A 10,363-nucleotide genomic window follows, 5' to 3' on the forward strand; every position below is an offset into this window, starting at 1 on the left:
TGGAAATAGAAAACACTTTACTGAGTGAGATAACCCAGACCAAATGAATATGGTATGTACTCACTCATAAGTGGATTCTAGCCATAAATAAAGGACATTGAGCCTATAATTCGTGATCCTAGAGGAGCTAAATAAGAAGGTGAACCCAAAGAAAAACATAGAATTATCCTCCTGGATATTGGAAGCAGACAAGATCGCTGGGCAAAAGTTGGGAGCACGGGGGTGGGGGTGGGTTGGGGGGCAGGGAAGATGAGGGGAGAGAAGGGGGAAAGGGAGGATTGGGAAGAGCTTGGGGGAGTGGGATGGTTGAGGTGGAGGAAGGGTCGATATGGGAGCAGGGAAGAAGATATCTTAACTAAGGGAGCCATTTTAGGGTTGGCAAAAGACTTGGCTCTAGAGAGGTTTCCAGATGTCCAAGGGGATTTCCCCAGCTAGGTCCTTGGGCAGCAGAGGAGAGGGTGCCTGAACTGGCCTTCTCTCATAGTCACAATGATGAATATCGTGCATATCACCATAGATCCTTCATCTGGCGATGGATAGAGATTGATACAAAGACCCACATTGGAGCACTGGACTGAGCTCCCAAGGCCCAGATGAAGAGCAGAAGGAGGGAGAACATGAGCAAGGAAGTCAGGACCGCGAGGGATGCATCCACCCACAGAGAAGGTAGAACTGACTGATCTAGTGAGAGCTCACCAAGGCCAGCTGGACTGGGACTGAATGAGCATGTGAGCAAACCGGACTCTCTGAATGTGGCTGACAATGAAGGCAGACTGAGAAGCCAATGATAATGACATCGGGTTTTGATTCTACTGCATGTACTGGATTTTTTGGGAGCCTAGTCTGTTTGGATGCACATCTTCCTAGACCTGGATGGAGAAGGGAGGGCCTTGGACTTCCCACAGGTCAGGGCACCCTGACTTCTCTTAGGACTGTAGAGGGAGGGAGAGAGGGAGTAGGGAGAGTGGGGGGAAAATGGGAGGAGGGGAGGAGGTGGAAATTTTTAATCAATCAATCAATCAATCTTACTTTCTTCCTGGATTGAGGAAATAGTTGAGCCCAAGAAATTAAAAAGTAATATGACTAGAATATGTGGAACCTACAAAGAAACATAGATACATATATAATTTAAAATAATAAAAATGAATCTTAAAAAAAAGAAATACCAACACAAAACAAAAAGCCCACAAAAACAAGAGTCCATGTAGTGTTGGCAATGTACTTCTACGCATGTGTCCTTAACTTGAGTGTGGGTGATATAATACCTAGTATGAATATACTGAAAAATATTAATTTTTTGAGCAGATATCAGCTATAAATAGCTTCTTGGTAACAGCTGTGACTTTGGTTCACTCCTATTTCTCTGGGCTGGAATTTTGTGTTATCTGTACTTCTGCTTTTTGTTTGTTTGTTTTTTAATATAGTCACAGTCTTTGTGAGATCAAATGTGTATTAGTGCATTAATTCTCTTGTTCCTGGAAGATACTATTTCCTTTGGGTAATCTACCACCTCTAACTCCTTTAGTATTTCCACCTCCTCACCCATTATACTCCCGAGCTGGTTAAACTTTTCATGCTTGGTATTATTAACTCAGAACATATCACCTATGTTCTGCTAAGCCCTCTCTTATTAGGAAAGCGCTATCCCAATGAATGCTTTCTACTTTCTTGATGTCTACCAACCCTTCAATTCAAATACATAAATATAAAGATTTAATGATAGTATCCACATATGAGCGAAGACATTTGCCAATTGTCTGTATGGGCTAGAGTTCCCTCAGTATAATTTTTCTCCATTTCTATCCATTAGCCTAAAATTCCACAATTTCACTTTTTCTTTATAGCTAAAAAAAGGTTATATTATGTATGTATCTCATAGTATCACTGTCTATTCATCTGCTAATGGCCATGTTGCTATCCATTTTCTAACCATAAAATAACATTGAACATGGTTGAGAAAGTCTCTCTGTAGTCGAATATAGGCTCCTTTGGTTATATACCCTAGGGTGGTATAGATAGGTCACACATAGCACTTTTCAAAATGGAAAAATGTTAACTCCTTTCCCATTAAAATCAAGAACAAAAAATTATGTTTACACTTCTAAATCTTATCCAATATAGAATATTAAGATCTAGATACAATAAGAAGAGAAACAAAGTAATATAAACAGAAACATAAAGTTTTTATTTTGCACATGGTGTGATGTTATGCATAGAAGGCTTTAAATATTAAACAAGAAAATTCTTGACTATGATAAATATTTTCAGCAGAAAATGTAAAATTAGTGTATAAGAATCAGTACTGGCAAATAAATTAGGGAACCCATCTCAGTCACAATGCCCTTCACTGAGTAGGATAAGATAAATATAACCAAGGGAATGGAGGACTCTTAGAATTAAAATGCAAAAACTTTGAACAAGATGTCGAGCAACACATTAGAAGATGAAAAGACCTCTTCTACTCAGAGAAACTAATACTATGACAAAGAACCCTATGACCAAAAGAGTAAACGAATTCCAATCAAAATTCTAGCAACAAAATGTAAAAAACAAATTATAAAAATGTTATAGCAGCATAAGAGAACCCCTATAGCCAGAAGAAACCTCAGCAATAACAAGTGTGCTGAGAGTTACAGTACCTGACTTCAAAATATTCTATATAAGCATTGTAAGTCAAAGCAGCATGCAACGATGCTACAGAAAAGTAAATCTGTGGAATGCAATAGAGTACTCAGACATCATTCCACTGAGCTTCAGTCATCTGAGGTTTCTTTTTAAGCAAAGATGTAAAAAATACGCAGGAGTCAGCATTGTCACCAAATGATGCCTGAAAAATATTCCATACGTAAATAGAGAAGAATGAAATTATGTCCTTATCTCTCATACTGCATGAAAATCTATTTAAAATTGATCAAAGTTCTCAATATTAAGCTGGAAACTCTGAAATTGCTGGAAGAAAAGATCATAAAATAAGATAAAGGCACAGGCAAGAACTTTCTAAACAGTACTTTACTTATGGAACTAAAAAGCTTCTGTACAGCAAAGAAACCTCTCAATAAATAAAGAGGTAGCTCATGAAATAAGAGAAAGATTTTGTCAGTTAAATGTCTGATAGAGGATTTTTACCTTCTTTAATGAAGAATTCAAAAACCTAAATATTGAGGAAAGAAATGTTCAAATCATAAAATAGATAATGTATGAAAACAAAAAATTCATCAAAGATTAGTTGTCTTAATATTTATTTACATGATATTCTCTGCAGAGTTTGTAGTTTTATAGTTTCTATATGTCTTATATCAATACTCATCTTGTAGGAAACAGTGGACCTTTTAATAGACTAATGGTGGCCTATATCAATAGTTGGCTTTGTAAGCACATTCTTCACATGATGTGAGATATATGCATTAATATTTCACCAATTCAAAGTATAAAATGACAAAAAACTGGCAAATTAGCATGGTTTTATAAAAGCAATTTTCATTTTTTGTATCAAAACAAATAACTCAAGAAAGCACTTAAAACTTATACAAAGAACACAGACAATGAACAGTAAAATTATTTCTGGACAGATTGAGCATATAAAGCATAATTATTACTCCACTGAAAAAATTTTAAAGAACACATTTCACGTCAGGCAGATATATAATAGTTGTCTTAACTAACGTTGTAATATCAGCACATGACCAGCTTTTAAGTTACTACACATAGGATGATATAACCAAATATACAGTTAATGCTTAATATAAGTTCATGAGTCATTCATAAATACAAAAATACTTCTAATAGTCACAGTCAAATAAAGGAATACATGTATATATAAAGGTATATACTTGCATATATATTTATTGATAAAATATTACAAGATATATATTTTATACAATAGTCCATTAATATTGCATATTTTATATTCTTTTTTATATTTCCCCTAAAATACGAAAAGCACAGATCACAATGGAACAGCCAGTTGTCATATATGGAACAGAGAAAAAGTTTAAATCCAAATTGTGTTGGAAATTTCTTTTGCTCTTAAGACTTCACCCAGTGGGACTCGGAGAAAATGCTTGAACAAACATTTCATATCCATGGACAGGTGCATAGCCAATAAATTTATGAATATAATATCAATGTTATAGTTGTGCAAAGGCAACTAAATCTAAAACTGAATGTTATTATTCTCTGATCACCATGGCTAAATTAAAACAATAAGCATCTCCGAAGAGGTAAAGATACAATTTAATGAAAATTATTGTATGATTCTGATGATTGAAGTGGAAATTCGAAGGTCCTTTGACTTTTGGTATTATTTATTAAACTGAACACATTGTTACATTGTAATATTGGATTGGAGCCAAGAGGATTGCATGGTCATATCCGAAATGGCACGAGAATGTTCACACATAGATCAGTGAGCTCACTACTATCTAGACTTGAAAGCAGTTTAAAGAGGCAGCACACTCAGATAGACAATTGAATTATGAAATGCTTATGCAATGACTAAAGAGTAACCAAGGATTCTTGCACAAAGATAAGCAGACTCAGAATATTTAGTGAAAGAATTGAGGCAGAACTCATATGAGAGCATAGAGTGGCCTCAGTGACAGCAATTGCCTGGCAACAAGTGGTCCCAAGCTCTCTGATGAACTCAGAAAAAAATGAGAACAGGAAGCAGAGCATGTGTGAGTATTCACTGGGAGGAATAAAAACTGTACTTTTTATTCTTATATTTAAGAATACACAATTATTTACCAAGACAACATAGAACAGCAATAAGGAATCAAGATAATTGCTAACATGGAAGAGCAGATAACATTGTGACTGGAGAAGATAGTTCCTGCTGCCTACTGGCGGTGTCTTTGTCTTCATCTGTGATAATTTATCATTTCTTTGTAATAACTCATAGCTTATATACTGCATTATATACATATCTGAATGAACTGTATAAATTAGAAATAAAATGAGTGTTGTTTTTTTTTTTAATCAGATTTAAACCACTCGCAGAAAAGTGTCAGTGTGTCTACCTGGGCCATTTTCCAAAGAATTGGAGAACAGGAATCTGGCAGTAGTTAGCCAGAAGGTCAAACTTTTCATCATATTGTAGCTTTTGTTTGTTTATAAGACTAAATGAATAAATGAAAGTTATACCCTGGGGTTTGTATCAAAGATCAAAGCAGAGGAAGCCAAATTCAGCCACTGACAAAAACATAACAGCAGAGAAGCTGATGACTGAGAGATCAGAAAGCAGAACAAACGCTAAAAGTAAAATACTTGTTCTCTTTTACTAAGGACTTATCAACCATGCTGTTTGAGAATTTGCCGACATAGCTCAGAGTCACAGAGTAAAAGAATCATGAATCATAAATGTAATACTGTATCATATGGACCCTATTAAATATTTGACCACAAGTTTTCATAAGTTATGTAAAAACATGGTTTGTTGAATATTGTCAGTTATCTTAAGGTCCCCAANAGGTGCTGCATGACTCCTAGGCTCAGATGACCACATGAGCTGACCTCAGGAGGTCAGGCTTTCATCATCTGGTCTTCTCTCTATTCTGTCTCTTTCTATTTCATATCACACAGGGCATACATACATACACAGACCTCTAGACTAAACTTACACATTCTTATACTATTAGACTTTACCACCAAAACCCAGCATGATCCTCTAGAGCTAAATCACCTCTTTGTCTGGGTTGCAGGCAAACTTAAGGGATTTGTTTCTGTTTTTGCTATCTCGTACCTATTTTAAGACAGATAGTAAGAGAAATTTAATCCAAAGCCATGTATCGCAGCATGTGCAAACAAAGACAAGCAATAGTGCCTACAGTGTTTTCTTAGGAGAGCCATCTTCCAATGGAGAAGAGCCCAGGGCTTAGAAGTGGAGGATACAGAAACCCTTCAGAGAGATAGACTCCCAGAAGCATAGGATCTACATCTAACACTGTTGGTCTGAATTTTGAACTAGGGATAACTGCATATATTCTTGGAAATCTATTGAAGAGAGAAAAGACCAAACTGCAAATATAACATTGTGTCCAAGCATCTTGGAATCTATGCTTTTCCCTTGTTTACACTGAAAAATGGTTGCCCGTTTTTTAATTGCCTAACAAGGTTCCATATACTGCTCTGGATTGCTTTCAATGCTGTCAGTAGCACAAAGTTTAAAAATGGAGTCAAAGATACTAAATAAATATATAAAGTTATTTATGGCAAGGAGGGGAACTGGGTTACATTAAAAGCTTACTGACTCTCAACACCAAGTCATAGTCTTCTTATGCATCAGTTTAAATACATGATCACTTACACATTTTTAAATTACATTTATTTTATCTTAGTCTTCACCCACTGACTCATTACTTATGCTTTCCCATCTTGACCAACCCTCCCTCCTTTAAAAGGTCCTTATAAGATTCATGATTTTGTATTTTGAACTGAACCCATTTAGTTTAACTGTTGGTAGTAATGTGATCATTGAATTGGGACTTTCCATGGGATGCTGAAGGTAGGTACCCTGGTAGGTAAAAAACTGAAGGCAATGACTCTACCTCTCACTAAATCTATTGGTAACAGTTTATCAATAAGGAGCAGAGCACCTTGAGCTGCCTGGTCCTAATCCATGACTGGTTACTGATAGGGCCAACTTTTGTATAGATCAACTAAAAGCAGTCAGGGCTGTTGTGAGTTCATAATTGCAGCTTCTCAGAAGAGAGCATTTCTCAGGCCTTCTCACTGTCTTTGCTATAAACCATCTGCCCCATCTTATTCAATTATCTCTCAGATTAAATGGTCTGATAATTATGTTTTCTTTAAGACTGAATATTCATCAGTTTGTAGACAGAGACTGAGCTTTCATTTCCCGGCCACCCAGACCCACATCATCACACAGAAACTGTACTAATTACAACACTGTTTGGCCAGTGGCTCAGGCATATTCCTAGCCATCTCATATCTTAAATTAACCCATTTTTATTAATCTGTGTATCATCATAAGGTTGTGGCCTACCTGTAAGGTTCTGGAGTCCTTCTCTTTTGGCAGCTCCATGACATCTCCCTGATTCCACCTTCTTTCCTCTCTGTCTTTGATTGAATTTTCTGCCTAGCTGTATTCTGCCCTGCCATAGGCCAAAATAGCTTTTTTATTAACCAATGGTAATAAAACATATTCACAGCAGACAGAGGGGTATCTCACATCATTTGTCACTTATTATCAGAATTTTGTATAACCATGTGTCTTCTGCTAAGTGGAAAACAATGTTTCTATGATTGGGATTGCAAATAGTATCTATCTAAAGGCATAAGTGCTAATATTTAGAAGACAGTTGGATGTTAAGTCAACTTATTTAAACAACAGTATTCAGCTTTCTTCTGAAAATTAAGATGTACCTACCCTGAATTTTAAACAGATTTACAAGGATAGTCATGGATTCCTTCCTGTGAATCGGGCTTCAAATTCAATAAGACAAAGATTGGCTATATTCATATCAATGTCAATGTTTTACTTGTAGCCTTTTTATATCTGGTAGATTGGTTTCCAAGTTCATAGGGTTTAGAGCTGGGCAAGATCACTCATGGCTCTTCTACCCCCCTGAAATTTGTATAATTCTTTCTTAGACTGTAAGTGCCAACCAGTAGGAAGAACTTTCTATCTCAGTATTAGCATTTCTCTTTAGAGTGCAATCAAAATGTGTGAATTTTCAGAAATAAGGTCTTATCAACTAGTTTTATTGGACAACCAAGAGGAATGAAAAGAGCCTGTATTTTTTTATGAACCTCAGTGAATCCCTTTATCTACAACTCACAAGGAGGTATCCCACCCCTGGAACTGGTGGATTTAATAGCCCACAGATTCTAGCAGAAGATTTTATCAGCCATACAAGTTATATCATTTCAAGTCTTTTTGGTAAAATAAATACATAAATAAATTTTCCAATTTGATTGCAAGATACTAGATTTCCACATGCTTTGTTTCTTTCCTTCCTCATTATGGTTAATTATTTCCTCCACCTGCCATGTCTCCCGTTTCCAAGGCCCTCCCTTCTTTAGACTTCAAATCCCACAAATCCCTCTTCTCTACAGTTATATTTACATGTTCTATGTTATTCCTCTTTACTTAACAGAAACCTCTGTCTCCATGGTCAAATTCTAGTCCACTCACTTCTGTAGAAACTCTAAGTTGAACACAAATTTCAAGATTCAAAGCTACAATCCACATATGAGAGAAAATATGTGGCAGTTGTTTTCTGTGCCTGGGTTACCTCACTGATTATATTTCTCTGGTTCCATTACACACGTTTTATAATCTCAGATTTGTTCACAACTGAATAAAAATCTAATTGTACATATATATTACATTTTCATTACCTATTATCAGTTGATGGAAACACTGCCTGATTCTATTTCATAGTCATTCTGTAAATAGAGTGTCAGTGAATATGGATGAACAAGCATCTCTGTAGTAGGATGCAGAGTCTGTTTAAGTTTTTTGAGGAATCTTCACATGGATTGCCATTTTGGTCACACCAGTTTGACCTCACCACCAACCCCTCAAGCGTGTGTTGGCCATTGATATGCTCCTGATACCTACTATGACTGTGCTGATGTTGACTCTCAGTGTAGTTTTAGTTTGCATTTCTCTGAGAGCAAATAATCATGGAGACATTTATGAAATGCATATTTATTTCTTGTTTTGAGAATGTATTACTCAGGTTGACAGCTTAATATTTGGATTATTTATTTTCTTAATATTTTGGATTTTTCATTTTTGTGTATTCTATATATTTTTCCTCCAACTCAAGATGGTTTCAGAGGAGAACAATATTAGAAATTGGAATAGAGACCATTTTTATAATATTTCTGCAAAAAAATATTGATATTTTATCTCGTTTTAAGAATCTCCTTGAGGCTAAATTGAAAAGTTTCAACTAATTTTTCTGGCAGGTAAGATTGTAATATCCAAAAACTAACACTGGGGAAAAGATAATATCTTCAATAAACGATGCTGGGGAAAGCCCTTTTGTATATGAGTTGCTTTTATTGGTTAATGAATAAAGAAATTCTCTAGCCTATGATAGGGAAGAATAGAACGAGGTGGGAAAACTAGCTGAATAATGGGAAAAAGTAGGCAGAGTCAGGCAGCAGTCTTTTAGGTGCCAAAGGAGAAAGACACAAGCCTACAGTTGGAACCTTGCCAAGAGGACACAAGCCTCATGGTAAAATATAAAATAACCGGAATGGGTTAACTTAAGATGTAAGAGCTTGCTAGGAGTATGAAATAATGTTCCAGATGGTCCAACATCCATGGCAGCTTCAGGACTGTTGGCTAAGATGGATACCTCAGGTCTGACTTGATTAACAGCACCCCTAATCATCAGGAAGTAGTCTAGACAACAACACCCAAATTCCCTAGATGACTGTTTATAAATGTTTGTTTACAAATGTGTTAATTTAATGTTTAAGAGCTAGCTAGCAATAGCCTTAAGCTATTGGCCAAGTAGTGTTTTTAAATAATACAGTATCTGTGTAATTATTTCAGGTCTGAGTGGCTGGGAACAAATGAACAACCTCCGACTACACAGTTGTTTTCTAGCTTGTTTTGATTTGTTTTAATAGGAGAATATTAACCTATTAGAGTATGGAGCATTTAGATGAAAATGTTTCACTCTGTATGTATCTTTGGAACTTAAATGGCTCACTCAAATAGCACATCATCATGTGAAGAATTTCCCCCTCAATAATCTGAATCTGTTTACACACATATATCAAAGAACATGTCCTCTCTGTGCTTCATAACACCCCTCTTCCACACATGACCAATATTGAAATGCTAGGGCCTTCAAACCTCTAGTTCAGGCCAATGGAGACAGTAATTTTAACCAAAAACAAACCATTCACCAAGGTTCAGATGGCCTCAGAGGACCCAGTACATTAGTGTGTAATGAGCTTTGAAGAAGTCAAACAGGTACCATGAACACAAAAACAGCTTTCAAATACTGTAGTAAAATTCCCAGTTTTAAAATAAAAATAAAACAAAAATGGGTAAGGATGTGGATGGGCCTGTATAGAGGTGAATTTATTATAAAATAATAAATATATCTAAAAAGTTCAATATGTCTAAAAAGAAGCTATTATTCATATAACTATTATGAAGTTACTGAAAAATGATATATTAGAGTGAAAAATGAGAGTAACTTTTATTTGGAGATGTGTGATATTGTTGTAGGGGTTGCTTGTTTGTCCCCGCCACCCAGACACGAAGTAATCACACAGAAACTGTATTTTTAATTGAGAATAAGAAAAAAAAGTTTCTGCCTCCTCCCAGCCTCCCATTTCCCTCCCCCTCCCCCCACTCTACTCCCCCTCCCCC

The sequence above is a fragment of the Alexandromys fortis genome, unplaced genomic scaffold, assembly GCF_014885135.2.
Source record: "Alexandromys fortis isolate MF-2015 unplaced genomic scaffold, M_Fortis_MF-2015_v1.1 scaffold_2_26212498_36691700, whole genome shotgun sequence".
In the NCBI taxonomy this organism is placed as follows: Eukaryota; Metazoa; Chordata; class Mammalia; order Rodentia; family Cricetidae; genus Alexandromys; species Alexandromys fortis.